Consider the following 18,936-nt stretch of genomic DNA (forward strand, 5'->3'; position numbering starts at 1 on the left):
AGCAACTTAACTGAACTGAACTGCAAATAAATGATTTATTAGGGTGAGGGTGGGATGATTTGGGAGAATGCCATTGAAACATGTATATTATCACATGTGAAACAGACTGCCAGTCTAGGTTTGATGGATGAGACAGGGTGCTCTGGGCTGGTCCACTGGGACGACCCAGAGGGATGGGATGGGGAGGGAGGTGGGAGGGGGCTTCAGGATGGGGAACACATGTACACCCGTGGCTGATTCATGGCAATGTATGGCAAACCACTACAATACTGTAAAGTACTTAGCCTCCAATTAAAATGAATAAATTTATAAAAAAGAAAACAGAAATATGTCTATTTATAAATAAATAGTACAAATAAATGATTTATTTATAATGTTTATAAATAAATTTTTTAGATTTAAAATATCTAAAAAATAACACACTTTATACACAAAGCTTACTTTCTGTAAAATTAATAACTTTGTAGGAAGGATTACTAAAGACTGTACATGGCAATGAAAATATCCTATCAGAGTCTAGTATTCAATATTAATACTTTCTTTCATTTGGGGGATTCAAAGAACTTCATAAAATCTCAGTACTATAAAGAAAAGATTTGGTCTGTCCGAACCATAAATTGCACAGCAAAGCTTTCTTCACAGTGTTTACTGAGTAATGCTGGCCTGGATGCTACAGTAGCAAAGCACAGACTCCAGGAGCCTCTAAGACCTATCCCGTCACTCTTTACCACAAGCTGAATAAGATACCTGAGGTACAACTTACTAGCAAACCAAGAAGATATTTCATAAAACTTAGTTATTTGCCATCTAGCTGTCAAAAACAAATTTATCCATCTGCATCCAAGGAAAAATATACTCATTTGAAATTGAGACATAAAGTTCAAATAACTGTAATTTGATCTAACAACATGCAACTTGAGAACACAAGTGAAAGTTGCTCAGTCGTGTCTGGCTCTTTGTGACCCCATGGACTATACAGTCCATGGAATTCTCCAGGCAAGAATTCTGGAGTAGGTAGCTGTTCCCTCCTCCAGGGGATCTTTTCAACCCAGGAATGGAACCCGAGTCTCCAGCACTGCAGGCTGATTCTTTACCCGCTAAGCCACCAGGGAAGCCCACTTGAAAACATAATCCTGTGTCAAAACAGTATACTAAAAATACCAGCATTGTTTTATTCAAAGCAAAAATCAAGGTGATGGTAATACCTTTAAATCCAAAATAAAAGATTAGGTGGAAGCATGCTTTCATTGCATTGGCGGTGTCCATCTTGGGTGGTAGTCACTTGCAAAATTCCCAAACCCTTCCCCCCTTAGCACTCTGATTCAGATTATGACACACTAGATTTGGCACCTAGTCCTACTAATCTGAATTTTCATTGTGCATTTTTAACAAGTACAGTAACAACACTTTACAATGCCAAACACACCTCTAATAAGATGCAAATTACAGAGCCTTAGAAATATATCTTATAAGGAAATTAAATCTCATCTTATTCAACCTGATAAACAATTGACAAATTGATCAATTTTAATGAGAAAGAATAGCAATATTTACATACAAATAAACAGCATATGCTTCTCTGTAAGCTACAAGTCTAATAACAATACTATTATATGACTGTTTGAAACTCAGAGTCACCACTTTTTAGAAGTAACTTTCAATATAGTGTATAAGACTTCAAACACACATACAAATTATACAGAGAGAAACTGGTTTCATTACATTATTCCTCCTTCTGGTTTTTGATCAAAATTAGAACTTCCCAGATCCCACAGTGCAGCTCTGAAGAAATTTAGACTACTTCCCAAAACACCCTCCTAGGGTTTACATTTACCACCACAGAAAATAGGATGCTTAAAAGAATGCCACCAGAGGATTCAGATGCAGTTCCCAAAGAAAAAAAAAATCTTTGGGACTTCCCCAGTGGTCCAGTGGCTAAGATGCCACCCTCCTAATGCAGGGAGCTGGGTTCGACCCCACAGGTGTAACCAAGAGTTCACATGTGAGAACTAAGATCCAGTTTAGTCAAATATATAATTTTTTTTTAATGTTTTGAGTAGAGCAGAGAGCGCAGTCTCTCAGAAAGACTGCTTTGAACAAGATAATGTTCACCTCTGTGGACAAGGGATGTTGCCTGTCATTCCAGTAAACTAGGACCAAGCCATCAGCCACTGCAGCACCCCCACGCCCACTGATGGTACGCCCCAAGGGCAATTCAGGATAGAGAAAAACAGGAAGCACTCTGTGCTCTGGATACTGGCCCTAGATAATTAAGATGCATATCTAACGAATAATTTCAGTGAGCATGTCTTGCATCTTCCTGTAAGTAAAAAGGCACTAAAATCATTAACTTGCAATGTTTATTTCTGTCATTAGCAGTTATCTTTTGATGTTTGACTACACGTTTTGTTTTGTTTTGTTTTAAAGCTCAACATGCCTACACATCCTGGCTCTTCCTTTACCTCCTGGAGCAGCTCCTCAGAGGTATCTGAGAGGCTGTCTCCCGGGCTATAGTCTTCAGTAAAGTCCCAGAATAAAACTTAATTCAAAACTCTCAAGTTGTGTTTTCCTTCCGTCAGCACTTGGATGTGTAAATTCAAGTAGGCTTATTTTTCTTTAATTTGTTACTGAACATTACTGAACACACATCAATAGTAACAAGAAAAGACATTACCTGTGATTACTCTCTTCACCAGCCTTCTGCTAGATTTTGTTTGCTCACTTCACTCTATCGGAAGGGCAGAAAAGATTTTCCCAACACTTGGCACTGCTGGCAATTCCCAGAAGAATATTTCCAAAATCTACAGAAAACAACTAAAAAAAGAGAGAGAGAGAGAGACCCACAGTCATCAATAAACTATAAAAACCCAATCAATTTTTCTCCAGGTTTTCTCCCCTCCCAGCTACCGCCATTTGTTGTGCACTGAATGGCTCTGCCTCAGATTGCACTAATTTTTTAAAAAAATTATAAGCAAAAATTGAATCTTTATTTAGAACTCTGAATGCTAGCCAAATATGACAGACTCCCACTGGGCAGCAGAAAGGAGAGAAGGATTCTTCTGTCCTCCAAGAGACGGTAAGTAATTATATACTTCTTTTAGAAGAGAAAAAAAAAATGTGGAATTAAATAACCATATCCATGCATCAGCAACATAACATTACAATGAGAACAAAATATAAAATAGCAAGAAACTTCATAGGCTGCTTCTCTTTAAAGGTGTGATATTTGCCAAATATTCCCAGGCACCTCTGACCTATTCAAATATTGACAGTTGAAAGTTCAATTTTTTGCCATCCGATGGGCAAAGTTTACTTTGGTTTTAGAGACAGATCTCATGTGATCATGCCTACCTGGGAAGATGTTTCACAGCACAGTTACATGGCTTCCTGACCATACATTCAGAAAAACGTGAGCTTGAAGAAGGCTGAGAAGGGACTTCCCTAGTGACACAGTGGCTAAGATGCAGTGCTTCTAGTACAAGGCCTGGGTTCCCAAAAAAGAAGAAGCTGGGAAATTGTCCCACCTAGAACGAACAGTACAGAGAACATAACCTAGAGGTGTCCTAGAGAGCACAGACTAACCCCAAGCATAGAGACCGCAAAAGGGCAAAAAACAGTAAAGTCGCTCAGTCGTGTCCAACTCTTTGCAACCCCATGGACTGTAGCCTACCAGGCTCCTCCATCCATGGGATTTTCCAGGTTACGGTGAGCAATTCAAGTCAGAATCTACTCCTGATAGGGACAGAGTAAAGGGACAAAGTAGGTGATTAAACAGAATCCCTCTAGGGGACTATAAATAGAAAATATATGGGAGACCCCTGTAAGTTAATGATTACTCAAGAGAGAAGGTCTGCTTACCCACAAAACCAAGCAGGCTTGCTTAACACACAACCATGCAACAGAAGCATGAGACGTGCCCCAAAACAAGATAACAATGGTGGCATAAACCTCACATCCTCCCCAGTGAGCTCATTAAGTTAATGATCCCTAGGACATACTCTCTGCACACATAAAAAAAAACAATAATTTGTGGACCTAGCTTGACCATGTAGAGACAAGAAAACTCTCCTGCCCAGCCTGGAAGAGGAGCTGATGATGGAAGTATGATGTCTACCCAAGAGAGACAAAGGAGCTCTTCTGCCCCTCCCTACTTTTCCTTTATTATAAAACTGTAGCCCAGTAAGTTCTTAGGGTGTGGCATTTCTTGCCCACGCACTTGTAAACCTCACAAATGTTCTATTCTAATAAATCACTTCCTTATCTATCAGTTTGTCTCTTGCTGAATTCTTTTCTACACTGAGACATAAAGGACTGCTATACTGGAGCCCTTCAGAGGCCCCCTTGAAATGACACTACACAGTTTCAGTGCAACAAATGTTCAGTCGCTAAATCGTTTCTGACTCTGCAACCCCATGGACTTCAGCACACCAGGCTTCCCTGTTCATCATTGTCTCCCGGAGACTGTGCAAACCCATGTCCATTCAGTTGATGATGTCACCCAACCATCTCATCCTCTGTCATCCCCTTCTCCTCCTGCCTTCAATCTTTCCCAGCATCAGGGTCTTTTCCAATGAGTCGGCTCTTTGCATCAGGTGGTCAAAGTACTGGAGTTTCAGCATCAGTCCTTCCAATGAATATTCAGGGTTGATTTCCTTTAGGACTGACTGGTATAACAAATATACCAGCTCTTTTCAAAATCTCTGTGTAATAAGGACGCACCATTCATTAACATAATTTTTCTGTAACAGCCCAGTATATTAAAAGATGGTTCCCTAGAAGTCACTATAAGAGGTTTTGTGTGTATGTTTGACCTACAGATGCCTCAAAGGCTTGGAAGTCGTTTCTTGTAACACATGTTTGTTTCGTGAAAGGGATAAAGATGAAGAGAGGGACCTTAATGTGACCAAAGTCTTCAAAACTGGATACAGTTGTGGTAATGCCTGGGCACAGAAGAAGTGTGTATGGGGCCTGAGAGGCAAGGGATAACACTTCACATGCAAATAAACAAATTCACATTAAAATTTCTTCAGTACCTTCAAATCTGCCTTCTTCACTTGACTCCGATATTTAGCACCTATGACCTCAAAGTGTAATTCACAATCAAATCTCTGGGCATTTCATCTCAAGCAATTTTACAATGACTTACAAGTGAGAGAGAATTCTACTTCTTCCATAATCCCACATGAACTGTTTTATTATCAGGTACTGGAGAGAGACAGGCTCTCCTACTGCCTCTTAACGATTACAGATTGCTTCCAGATGCTTTTCAGGTGATGTCAAGCCTTTTCTCATTCTGAGACTCTTGAATTATGAAAGGGCATCTCTAATTCATGAGAAACACTCCTCCCACTTCAGTATCCATTACCATACATCCTGCCCTTTCCCTCCTTTACAGGCACTCACACACACATGCTTTTACTTGGCATCAAGGCATCCCTATGTATCAGGAAGGGCTTACTGAGAATCACTTATATTTTACCAGCAGCATTCCGCCAGCAGCCACGCTTCGAGACTTCAAAGGAAGCTGAGTTCCTTGAGAGTAATGCACAGGATAACATGGAAAGCAAGGTTAAACGGAATTAAAGTAAATTGAAAGGACTCTCTTAAAATTCACTGGGTCTTTATAATTCTCTCCTTGTCACTTCCCTTAAAAACAAAATACATCTCCTGCTAATAAGGGGGTGAGGAGATGGTAGTTCACAATTGAGTCACACCCAAATCTCTGCCCAGGCAAGTGCTTTCCTTCTAACAAAACATTCTACCTCCACTTAACAAAATCAAATTCAGGTTCACAATCCTTCTATGCAATGGCTATGTCATTTCCCTAATTTCAAAACAGGGACAAATTTAAACCTCATTTGCAGATGGCATAAATTCAGTGAATTCAGACCTCTACTATGCTGAGTTCAGAAATCTGCTAATAGGTGGGGAGTGCACAAAAAGCACAGCAAACCATCAGATGAATGCTGTGCAGGTTGTGGGCGGAGAGGGGAAGATAATTAACAGCCACATCACAGATTTCTCCCTGTATCGGCAAAATGAATGCAGAGGGGCGTTTTCATAGGAGGTGTGGATTTTTCCATAGCATTGGATTAATTGACCCGTGCTATAATCAAGTGCTTTCCTGGAGAGTAATTAACAAACCAATCAATCAAGTACAAGCCTCAAACAATTCAAGAAGTTTTCAAATTCGTAGTGTTGACGATGAGTTGATTATTGAATAATTTCATTCTCCAAAAGAGCTGAACTGAGACAGGTTATGTGAAAACTTGCAGATAAGAACAAAATGTTCTACTGAGGCCCACAGTCTTCCCTGATTCCACTCAACCATAGTAATAATAATTCAAGAGTCTTAAAATGGATGGCCCTAAGCCCAATCCATGAATTTTATAGGTGACAAAAATAAGGCACAGGAAAGGTAGGGGACAGGGCTTCCCAGGTGGTGCTAGTGGTAAAGAAGCTGTCAGACAATGCAGGAGACATGAGATGCAGGTTCAGTCCCTGGGTCTGGAAGATCCCCTGGAGGACAGCATGGCAACCCACTCCAATATTCTTGCCTGGAGAATCCCATGGACAGAGGAGACTTGTGGGCTACAGTCTATAGCGTCACAAAGACGCGGACACAACTGAAGAGACTTAGCATGCACAAGGTAGGTGACGTGTTCAAAATTAAATGCTGGTGAACAGTGAAGACAGAGGTAGAACCCATATCTTCTCTATGTTAAACTCACAATTCCTCAACTACCTACCCATTAAGTCCATTTCATTCCTTTTTAAGCTTTGTGGAAAGCTCAATCAAATGAAGCTTTAATCTTCAATTTCCATCCAATTGATTCCTAAGATTTTACACTAATTATATAGATTCTCTTCTTCACTCAAGACACGCAGTGTTATTTGAATGCCTTGGGAAGGTCCCAATCACAAAATGAATGAGTGAACTGCAGTACATCACAGAGGAGGAAGAGCAGAGACTGCAGCCCTCTTAGAAATGAATGAAGAATGGTCAAAATGAAGAACAAAGGTGAACAAAGTCGAAATCTAAGCATTAAAGTGATATTTCCTGCAACAACTACTCCTGCTTCTTAAAGAAAAAAAAAAGTAGTGGTTGTTGTTGTATTCAAGTAGATTTGGAAAATGCTACGTTCTAACATATCCCTCTTGATATTGGGTTTCCCTGGTGGCTCACATAGTAAAGAATCTGCCTGCAATGAGTTCAATCCTGGGCCAGGAAGATCCCCTTGAGAACAGAATGGCTACTCACTCCAGTATTCTTGCCTGGAGAATTTCATGGAGAGAGGAGCCCAGTCCACGGGCCACAGTACATTGGGTAACAAAGAGTCAGACACAATGGAATGACTTTCACTTTACTTGCTTCACTTAAATTCTGAAATATGCCTCTTGGAATATTCACACAGTGCATTATTGTTAAGTTTATTAAGGCTCTGCTGCTGCTGCTGCTGCTGCTGCTGCTAAGTCACTTCAGTCGTGTCCGACTCTGTGTGACCCCATGGACGGCAGCCTACCAGGCTCCCCCATCCCTGGTATTCTCCAGGCAAGAACACTGGAGTGGGTTGCCATTTCCTTCTCCAATGCATGAAAGTGAAAAGTGAGAGTGAAGTCGCTCAGTCATGTCTGACTCTCAGCGACCCCATGGACTGCAGCGCACCAGGCTTCTCCATCCATGGGATTTTCCAGGCAAGAATACGAGAATGGTATTAAGGCTCTGCTGCTCCTGCTGCTGCTAAGTCACTTCAGTCGTGTCCGACTCTGTGCGACCCCATAGACGGCAGCCCACCAGGCTCCACCGTCCCTGGGATTCTCCAGGCAAGAACACTGGAGCGGGTTGCCATTTCCTTCTCCAGTGCATGAAAGTGAAAAGTCAGAGTGAAGTCACTTAGTTGTTCCCGACTCTTAGCGACCCCATGGACTGCAGCCTACCAGGCTCCTCCGTCCATGGGATTTTCCAGGCAAGAGTACTGGAGTGGGGTGCCATTGCCTCCTCCGATTAAGGCTCTAAGAAGGCCTAAAAAAAGAAGCCCACTTAGTTTTGTTTCATATGCTTCTCAATCTTATTTGCCATCTTTAGTTTACAGATCCTGTACTGACATCCTCCAAGAAGCACCCTTCAGGAAGCACACAGATCATTTTTGATGAATAACAATGACACTCATTAAGCAATATTTGAAAGGCAATACCAAAGAATGCTCAAACTACCACATAATTGCACTCATCTCACACACTAGTAAAGTAACACTCAAAATTCTCTAAGCCAGGCTTCAGCAATACGTGAATCATGAACTTCCAGATGTTCAAGCTGGTTTTAGAAAAGGCAGAGGAACCAGAGATCAAATTGCCAACATCCGCTGGATCATCGAAAAAGGAAGAGAGTTCCAGAAAAACATCTATTTCTGCTTTATTGACTATGCCAAAGCCTTTGACTGTGTGGATCACAACAAACTGTGGAAAATTCTTCAAGAGATGGGAATACCAGACCACCTGACCTGCCTCTTGAGAAACCTATATGCAGGTCAGGAAGCAACAGTTAGAACTGGACATGGAACAACAGACTGGTTCCAAATAGGAAAAGGAGTACATCAAGGCTGTATATTATCACCCTGCTTATTTAACTTCTATGCAGAGTATATCATGAGAAACGCTAGGCTGGAAGAGGCACAAGCTGGAATCAAGATTGCCGGGAGAAATATCAATAACCTCAGATATGCAGATGACACCACCCTTATGGCAGAAAGTGAAGGGGAACTAAAAAGCCTCTTGATGAAAGTGAAAGTGGAGAGTGAAAAACTTGGCTTAAAGCTCAACATTCATAAAACGAAGATCATGGCATCTGGTCCCATCACTTCATGGGAAACAGATGCGGAAACAGTGGAAACAGTGTCAGACTTTATTTTTGGGGGCTCCAAAATCACTGCAGATGGTGACTGCAGCCATGAAATTAAAAGACGCTTACTCCTTGGAAGGAAAGTTATGACCAATCTTGATAGCATATTGAAAAGCAGAGACATTACTTTGCCAACAAAGGTCCATCTAGTCAAGACTATGGTTTTTCCTGTGGTCATGTATGGATGTGAGAGTTGGACTGTGAAGAAAGCTGAGTGCCGAAGAATTGATGCTTTTGAACTGCGGTTTTGGAGAAGACTCTTGAGAGTCCCTTGGACTGCAAGGATATCAAACCAGTCCATCCTAAAGGAAATCAGTCCTGAATGTTCATTGGAAAGACTGATGCTGAAGCTGAAACTCCAGTACTTTGGCCACCTGATGTGAAGAGCTGACTCATTTGAAAAGACACTTTCCCTTTTCACTTTCATGCATTGGAGAAGGCAATGGCAACCCACTCCAGTGTTTTTGCCTGGAGAATCCCAGGGACGGTGGAGCCTGGTAGGCTGCTGTCTCTGGGGTTGCACAGAGTCGGACACGACTGAAGCGACTTAGCAGCATAGTTGATTTTGGAGAAGACTCTTGAGAGTCCCTTGGACTGCAAGGAGATCCAACCAGTCCATTCTGAAGGAGATTAGCCCTGGGATTTCTTTGGAAGGAATGATGCTAAAGCTGAAACTCCAGTACTTTGGCCACCTCATGGGAAGAGTTGACTCATTGGAAAAGACTCTGATGCCGGGAGGGATTAGGGGCAGGAGGAGAAGGGGACGACAGAGGATGAGATGGCTGGATGGCATCACCGACTCGATGGACATGAGTCTGAGTGAACTCCGGGAGTTGATGATGGACAGGGAGGCCAGGGGTGCTGCGATTCATGGGGTCGCAAAGAGTCAGACACAACTGAGCAACTGAACTGAACTGAAGATATATTCAAATTCAAATTATACCTCCCAGAGACTGTACCTATTCATAAATGAGCAAAACATTTTTAACAAATAAATGAACATATCATATACACTGTTCTGCACCTTGCATTTTTCACCAAACAGCATATACTGGCAATGTTTCCAAAATGATACATAAAGAGATTCACTGCTGTGTTTGTGTATGATGACACAGGTTTCTAACGTAAACTGCACAGTTTTCTAACAGCAGCTGTTAATGCAATGTATTAATTCAGTCTCCCACGGATGAACATTTTGGTTGTTTCTAATCTTTAGCCATTTTATAAACACTACACTACAATTAGTATCTTTGAACATAAATCACTTTCTCATGCATGTAACACATATGTATATGTAGGATACATGCATAGTATATATGAATGTATGTATATCTATAGGAATGTATTTGTACACTTATCTAGGATAAACTTCTAGAACTGGAGTTGAGTCAAGGAATATGAATTTTTTCATACTACTGTTGTTTCGTTACTAAGTCATATCCGACTCTTTTTCAAGGCCACCAGACTCCTCGGTCCATGGGATTTTCCAGGCAAGAATACTGGAGTGGAATACCATTTCCTTTTCCGGGGGATCTTCCCAACCCAGAGATCGAACCAGTATCTCCTGCTTGGCAGGTGGATTCTTCATCACTGAGCCATCTGGGAAGCCCTTTTCATACTATCAGTTCAGTTCAGTTGCTCAGTCGTGTCTGACTCTTTGCGACCCCATGAATTGCAGCACGCCAGGCCTCCCTGTCCATCACCAACTCCTGGAGTTCACTCAGACTCACGTCCATCGAGTCGGTGATGCCATCCAGCCATCTCATCTTCTGTCGTCCCCTTCTCCTCCTGCCCCGAATCCTTCCCAGCATCAGGGTCTTTTCCAATGAGTCAACTCTTCGCATGAGGTGGCCAAAGTACTGGAGCTTCAGCTTTAGCATCAGTCCTATAGATTTTGCCAAACTATCCACAAAAGACACTATTGTTTTGCACTCATTCCATCTACAGAAGGGGTTATGCAATTTCTTAATCTCTGCCCATCAGTGATAAATGGTAACTCGGTTTAGTTGTCATGTGCATATCTTTTAAAATGAGCAGGTTCAGCACCTTCTCAATATGTTTGAAAGACGCCATGATTTTTCTTCCTATAGACTATTTGTGTCCTTTGTCCATTTTTCTACTGGGTTGTTGGGATTGTTCTTATGGATCTGTAGAAACTCTTCATTAGGGAAATTAGTCCCTTTGCAGGATGAGAAGCAAAATTATCTTAATCTTCCTTTATGCAGGATTTTTTTCTGTTAGTTTTCTAAAGTAATCAAGTTTATCAATCTCTTTTACGGCTTCTCTTTTTTCTCTCTTACTTAGGCCATATGTACTCCAAGATTATAAAATAACTTTCCCATGCTTTCTTCCATAAAATATTTTTAAAATTTCTGTTTAACATAGATCAATTTTGCTTAACACTTGAGATACTGTTCTAAATAGCCTTTTCTTTCCCCACTCCAGATGGCCACCTGGTTATCCGACCACTATTTATTGAACAGAGCATCTTTCTCCAATTAACTTGAAATGCCATCTTTTGTCATATACTAAACATGACATTTAGTAATACAAATGTTTCAATTATTATAATCTTGCAGCATGTTTTAATCTCTTCTCAGAAATGGCTGAGCTGTTCATGCTTACTTATTTTTCCATATGAGCGCAGAATAAGGTTGTTTAGCCCCTGAAAATCTTGTTACTTTTAGTGGAATTGCATTAAACATACACGTTAATTTAAGGAGAACCAGCATCTCTATATTCCAGAATATGACAGGCCTCATATCATTTATGTATCCCCTTCAGGAGCATTTTTCAATACCTTCATACATATCTTACGTATTTCTTAAGTTTATTCTTAGGTTATTTAATACTTTTTTATGGTAATTGTTTTTTCTTTCACTACATTTAAACTCTACACATGGACATCACCAGATGGTCAATACCAAAATCAGACTGATTATATTCTTTGCAGCCAAAGATGGAAAAGCTTTATACAGTCAGCAAAAACAAGACCTGAAGCAGACTGTACCTCAGATCATGAACTCTCTATTGCCAAATTCAGACTTAAATTGAAGAATGTAGTGAAACCCACTAGCCCATTCAGGTATGACCTTCATCAAATCCCTTACGATTATACAGTGGAAGTGACAAATAGATTCAAGGGGTTAGATTTCTGATAGAGTGCCTAGAGAACTATGGACAGAGGTTGGTGACACTGTACAGAGGCAGTGAGCAAGACCATCCCCAGGAAAAAGAAATGCAAAGAGGCAAAGTGGTTGTCTGAGGAGGCCTTACAAATAGCTGGCAAGAAAAGAGAAGTGAAAGGCAAAGGAGAAAAGGAAAGATATATCCACTGAAATGCAGAGTTGCAAAGAAGAGCAAGGAGAGAAAAAAGAAAGCCTTCTTCAAAGATCAATGCAAAGAAATAGAGGAAAACAATAGAATGGCACCCCACTCCAGTATTCCTGCCTGGAAAATCCCATGGATAGAGGAGCCTGGTGGGCTGCAGTCCATGGGGTCGCTGAGGGTCGGACACGACTGAGCGACTTTACTTTCACTTTTCACTTTCATGCATTGGAGAAGGAAATGGCAACCCACTCCAGTGTTCTTGCCTGGAGAATGCCAGGGCAGTGGAGTCTGGTGGGCTGCCGTCTATGGGGTCACACGGAGTCGGACATGACTGAAGTGACTTAGCAGTAGCAGTAGCAGAGATCTCTTCAAGAAAATTAGAGATACCAAGGGAATATTTCATGCAAAGATGGGCTCAATAAAGGACAGAAACAGTATGGACCTAACAGAAGCAGAAGAGATTAAGAAAAGGTGGCAAGAATACACAGAAGAACTAAACAAAAAAAGATCCTAATGACCCAGATAACCATGATGGTGTGATCACTCACCTAGAGCCAGACATTCTGGAATGTGAAGTCAAGTGGCCTTAGGAAGCATCACGAAGAACAAAGCTAGTGGAGGTGATGGTATTGCAGTTGAGCTACTGCAAATCCTAAAAGATGATGCTATTAAACTGATGAACTCAACATACTAGCAAATTTGTAAAACTAAGCAGTGGCCACAGGACTAGAAAAAGTCAGTTTTCATTCCAATTCCAAAGAAAGGCAATGCCAAAGAATGCTCAAACTACTGCACAACTGCACTCATTTCACATGCTAGCAAGGTATGCTCAAAATCCTTCAAGCTAGGCTTCAACAATATGTTGAACTGAGAACTTTCAGATGTATAAGCTGGATTTAGAAAAGGCAAAGAAACCAGAGATCAAACTACCAACATCCCTTGGATCAAAGAAAAAGCAAGATAATTCCAAAAAAACATCTACTTCTGCTTCACTGACTACACTAAAGCCTTGAACTGTGTGGATCACAACTAACTGTGGAAAACTCTTAAAGAGATGGGAATACTGGACCACCTAACCTGCCTCCTAAGAAATCTGTATGCAAGTCAAGAAGCAACAGTTAGAACCGGACATGGAACAACGGATTTGTTCCAAATTGAGAAAGGAGTACATCAAGGCTGTATATGTCACTCTATTTAACTTCTAAGCAGAGTATACCATGCAAGCTGCCAGGCTGAATGAAGCACAAGTTGGAATCAAGATTGCCAGGAGAAATATCAATAACCTCAGATATGCAGATGACACCACCCTTATGGCAGAAAGTGAAGAAGAACTAAAGAGCCTCTTGATGAAAATGAAAGAGGAGAGTGAAAAAGCTGGCTTAAAACTCAACATTCAAAAAATGAAGATCATGGCATCCAGTCCCATCACTTCATGGCAAATAGATGGAGAAACAATGGAAACAGTGAGAGACTTTATTTTGGGGGGCTCCTAAATCACTGCAGATGCTGACTACAGTCATGAAATTAAAAGATGCTTGCTCCTTCAAAGAAAAGGTATCACAAGCCTAGACAGCATATTAAAAAGCACAGATATCACTTTGGTGACACAGGTCCATAGAGTCAAAGCTATGGTTCTTCTAGTAGTCATGTGTGGATGTGAGAGTTGGACTATAAAGAAAGCTAAGTGCCAAAGAATTGATGCTTTTGAACTGTGGTGTTGGAGAAGACTCTTGAGAGTCCCTTGGACTGCCAGGAGATCCAACCAGTCAATCCTAAAGGAAATCAGTCCTGAATGCTCATGGAAGGACTAATGCTGAAGCTGAAACTCTAATACTTTGGCTACCTGACGCGAAGAAGTGACTCACTGGAAAAGACCCTGACGCTGGAAAAGATTGGAGGCAGGAGGAGAAGGGGACAACAGAGGATGGATGACATGGTTGGTTGGACAGCATCACCAACTTGATGGACATGAATCTGAGCAAGCTCCGGGAGTTGGTGATGAACAGGGAAGGCTGGCATGCTGCAGTCCATGGGGTGGCAAAGAGTTAGACATGATTGAGTGACTGAACTGAACTGAACATTTAAACTAGTTGCTTGTATATCCAAAAGGTATGAATGTTGAAAATAATTTGACATCCTGGCACATTTATAAATATGATTACTCTTTATAGTTAATTTTTCATTTGATTCCATGGAGTATTCTAGTCATACATTACTATTCATCAAACCTCTCTAACTTCTTTTTCATTCTATTGTTCACCTGCATTAACTTGTGATTCCAAAATACCATTAATAAAGAGCGAAAACAGTAGATATCTTTATTTTGTTTCTGATTTTAAGGGTCACAAATTTCCTGTTAAGCCTGAGACGGTTTTTAGGTTGAGAAGAACATAGTTTACTAAGGATATTTTCCTACTAAATTTTGAGGGTTTTAAAAAAGAAATCAATAATCAATATTGAATTTGCTCACATGCCTTTTCTATAAAAATGATATGATTTTTTTCTATTTATATTTAACAAGATGATATCTTTAATAAGCTTCGTACCACTGAACCTTTCTGCATTCCTACAACAGTCCTCACTTGTTATGGCATGTTGTTCTTTCAGTGCAAAATGCATATCAAAGGGCATCTCACCCCATCCTCTAAGCCACCCCAAGAGGTGTGCGCTGGCACCACGGCTGCACTGGCCCTCACCCCCTGTAACCCCGCTCTCCCCGCTGCTCTGCCTCTTATGCGGTGCCTGCCAGACTTGCTGCTCCCTGAGATCATCTTTCCCCAGGAATCCTCAAATACCCTTCCGCTCTTCATGTACATCTCTGCCGACACGGCACCTCCACACAGAGGCCCTCTCTGTCTACTGTCGACCGTGTAAAACAGACAGGAATCACCTTCCTATCTTGTCACTCTATCCCTGAACCCATTCTATTTTTCTCTGTAGCAACCGTCACCATCCAGCATATTATATTTCACTTCTATTATTTTATATTCCATCTCCCCAGTAGCATGCAAGCTCCGTTGAGAGCAGGAGTTTTGTCTGCTTTGCTCACTGCTCATTTTCCAGCACCGAGGATAAGCCTGGCACACAGAAATTAATATTTGTTGAATGAAGGAACAAACAAATGAATGAACAAATGAGCACTCATTTTATAGACAAGAAAGCCGAAGCTAAAAGAGATGAAGTCAAATCATACAGTGGCAGAGATAGGACTGAAACCCAAGTCAAACCTCCAACTCCCTGCCCTTTACCCTTGAAACAAATGACAGGTGATTTTAGGCCATGGAAAATGCTCATGTATCTTATGAATACTAAAGTACGATTCATGGGACTTCCCTGGCAGTCCAGTGGTTAAGACTCCATGCTTCCCATGTAGGGGGCACAGGTTTAATCTCTGGTCAGGGAACTGAGATCCTAGCTGCTGCGGGTATGGCCAAAAAAATAGTAATTATAAAAATGAAGTGCAAGTTAGAGATGCCATTGAGAGACAGCCCTGTTAAATGAATTAAGTAAGCAAAAGAACTAGAAGATGGCCTCCACAGACTGGTTCTGGAGCCCAAGGGGGTAATCTCCAACACTACACTGTCCAACAAGGTCACCTTTAGCCATGTAAGGTTACTGAAACTTGGAATGTGGCTTCTGTGACTAAGGGACTCAACATTTATTTCATTTTAATTAATTAAAGTCTAAAATTGATACTGATTCAGTTACTAGAACAACTTGGGTGTGAAACTACTTTTTCAACTATACATTTTATGCAATCTCAACAGAGATCAAGCATTTCTGGTGAAAAGCAGGCATTCAAATACAGAGGTGCTTTAAATATAAAATCCTCACCAGAGTTCAAAGACGGAACATGAAAAGAGAGTGTAAAAGATCTCATTAATAATATGTTCATTTTAAAAATGTGTATTTGGTTGCGCCGGGTCGCAGCACATGGCATCTTTTATCGCAGCCTGTAGGTTCTTCAGTTGCAGCACACGACTTCTGGGTTGCAGCCTGTGGGATCTAGTTCTCTGAGCAGGCACGGAACCCAGGCCCCCTGCATTGCGAATGTGTAGTCTTAGCCATTGGACCACCAGGGGAGTCACCAACAATATGTCCATATTGATTACATGTTGGAAAAACAACACTTTGGACAGATTAGATTAAATAAAATACATTACTAAAATTAAAAAAAAAAGAAAAGAAGGTAGCCTCTAAAGAATTCCCTGGAAAATACGGTCATTATATTAAGGCAGCTCTCCTCTCCCAACACTTATGAGCCTCACAGCAAGCCTCCCAAGGCTCTGACCTTCATCCACACATGTCCTTGTGTAGCCAGAGGGTAAAACTGATGTTTCAAGGCCACATGGTCACTGAACATGTGTGTACTGCTGCAGCTGGCAGACACAAGTACTGGAAGCTCACTCTGCCAGGGACTAGCCATATTACGGCCAATAGAGATACCAAGAGCCTGGCTTTGAAAAATGATTTGCTTGGGACTTCCCTGGTGGTTCAGTGGCTAAAACTCCACACTTACAACGCAGGGGGTCCAGGTTCAATCCCTGGTCAAGGAATCCGACTGCACATGTTGCAATCTAATCTAAACATCTAAAGACCCTGCATAGTGATTGTGGTTTAATCACTAAGTTGTGTCCGCCTCTTGCAACCCCATGGACTATAGCCCACCAGGCTCCTCTGTCCATAAAATTCTCCAGTCAAGAATACTGGAGTGGGTCGCCATTTCCTTCTCCTGGGTTGGATCTTCCCCGACCCAGGAATCAAATCCAGGTCTCCTGCATTGCAGGCAGATTCTTTACCAACTGAGCTACAAGGGAAGCTCCATGCCACAATGAAAATCAAAGATCCCAAGTACCCACAACTAAGATCCAGCACAGATAAATAAATACTTTTTTTTTAATTAATAAATGTGTATGTACTTAAAATTGAAAAAAAGAAAGAAAATTATTTGCTCCTTTAAAGCCTAAGACTCTCTTTTGGTTTCAACAGGACAACCTATAATCAAATATTCTTCACAATCTTTTCCCTCTGCCATCATTGGGACATTTTCTTGAACCAATTTTAAGCTAAAAACAAAATTTCAGAAATCATCTCTGACATTAAACAGTATCTTTCTTTTTTATTTTTTTTTCCAGCATTCAATCAAACCCTGTATTTTAAATCTGTGGGGCTGATCCAACACTGCAATGTGTCACATTTAATTCCATCCGTGTACAGTGTAATGAACAAAGATTTGAGCTAGTGAGGCATAACTAAATGTTTTGAACCTGTGAACTGAAAAAGCAAGGCTCATTTGTGTTATTTCTAAATAGTAAATAAAATCATTTCCAACATCCCACTATCAAATGACAGTAATTTTTCTACCGGCACACACTTGAGGAACGCCACAAAAGGACTTTTCTAACAGTTCGTTTTATTGTTGTGCATAACCTTCTAAATATCTCTCTGCTGGCTTCTATTCAAAGATAAATGGAAGGCAGTAAAATTTATGGAAAATGTATTCAGCTGCTTAAAATACATCAACCAAAAGAAAAAAGATTTTAAGGCTGTATTAAGTTGGGAAATTATATCTCCTTCACTGAGTCTCTGGTTTCAATGACAGGGGACGAAACCAACAGATCCATCAAGTTTCCTGTTCCCTCCTGTGCAGAGCCCAGTTCTCCTATTTCAAACTCTCACCTTGGTCAAGGCCAGAGTAAACACTTGTCTTTCACATTTTTACACAACGTCACTTTGTGCGCCACAAACACAAGCTCTCATACCAAGGAGGAAGCACATTCCAGTACACGGAACAAATGCCCATTAGACCAGTCTGTTGACTGTTCCCTTGACTTGCTCGGCTGTCAAGATAATGAAGGGAAGAAAAAGATCTTTCTGTAAAACTGTAAATGGTAACCTTATAAGTGTGCCCTTTAAGCTATTCACACAGAGAAAGGTTAAATAAAACTTCAGTTAAGGTTTAAAATTGAGCTAAAAATATTATTTTCTAGCACTTGAGCAATATATTGCAAGATCTTACTAAAATATGAGTATTAAAGTGAAGTCAACCGGTCAGTTCTTACATTTTCATGGATCAAGGAAGAAACTTTAGAGAGATTTTTTTTTTTAACTAACATTTCAAAGATACCATACTCTATAAAATAAAAAAGAAAATGACAGTTGTACCAGTTTGCTAAGTCGCTTCAGTCGTGTCCGACTCTGTGCGACCCCATAGACAGCAGCCCATGAGGCTGCCCCGTCCCTGGGATTCTCCAGGCAAGAACACTGGAGTGGGTTGCCATTTCCTTCTCCAATGCATGAAAGTGAAAAGTGAAAGTGAAGTTGCTCAGTCGTGTCCGACTCTCAGCGACCCCATGGACTGCAGCCCACCAGGCTCCTCCATCCATGGGATTTTCCAGGCAAGAGTGCTGGAATGGGGTGCCATTGCCTTCTCCACGTACCAGTTTAGAAATGCCTGAAAATAGAGAAGTGAGGGAATTTAAACAGAATAACTATTTTAAACTATTTGTCTTCCCTGGCGGTTCAGCTGGTAAAGCATCTGCTTGCAATGCCAGACCTGGGGTTCAATCCCTGGGTTGGGTAGATCCCCTGGAGAAGGGAACAGCTACCCACTCCAGTATTCTGGCCTGGAGAATTCCATGGATGGGGTCTCAAAGAGTCAGACATGACTGAGCAACTTTCACTTTCAAAGACACTGGCATTCAACT

At 41.1% G+C, this 18,936-nt stretch overlaps 1 protein-coding gene across 10 annotated transcripts in view; it reads right to left on the reverse strand.

The window, feature by feature from the left end:
* The window catches only part of FHIP1A (FHF complex subunit HOOK interacting protein 1A), a 308,835-nt gene that overhangs the window by 222,947 nt on the left and 66,952 nt on the right, over positions 1 to 18,936 (reverse strand). For 7 of the 10 annotated variants that reach the window (XM_086346317.1, XM_086346327.1, XM_086346321.1 and 4 more), the window contains exon 2: positions 2,675 to 2,814. The exons of 2 other annotated variants lie outside the window; for them this stretch is intronic. The gene's annotated coding sequence lies outside the window, so the exon portion shown is untranslated. Of the gene's footprint in view, positions 1 to 2,674; positions 2,815 to 3,351; positions 3,525 to 18,936 lie in introns of all 10 variants that reach the window. One more of the 10 variants, XM_086346315.1, reaches the window with a different exon arrangement.

Source organism: Bos grunniens, chromosome 17 (genome assembly GCF_055505025.1).
Source record: "Bos grunniens cultivar Pamir isolate PY7600 chromosome 17, Bosgru_T2T1.0, whole genome shotgun sequence".
NCBI lineage: Eukaryota > Metazoa > Chordata > Mammalia > Artiodactyla > Bovidae > Bos > Bos grunniens.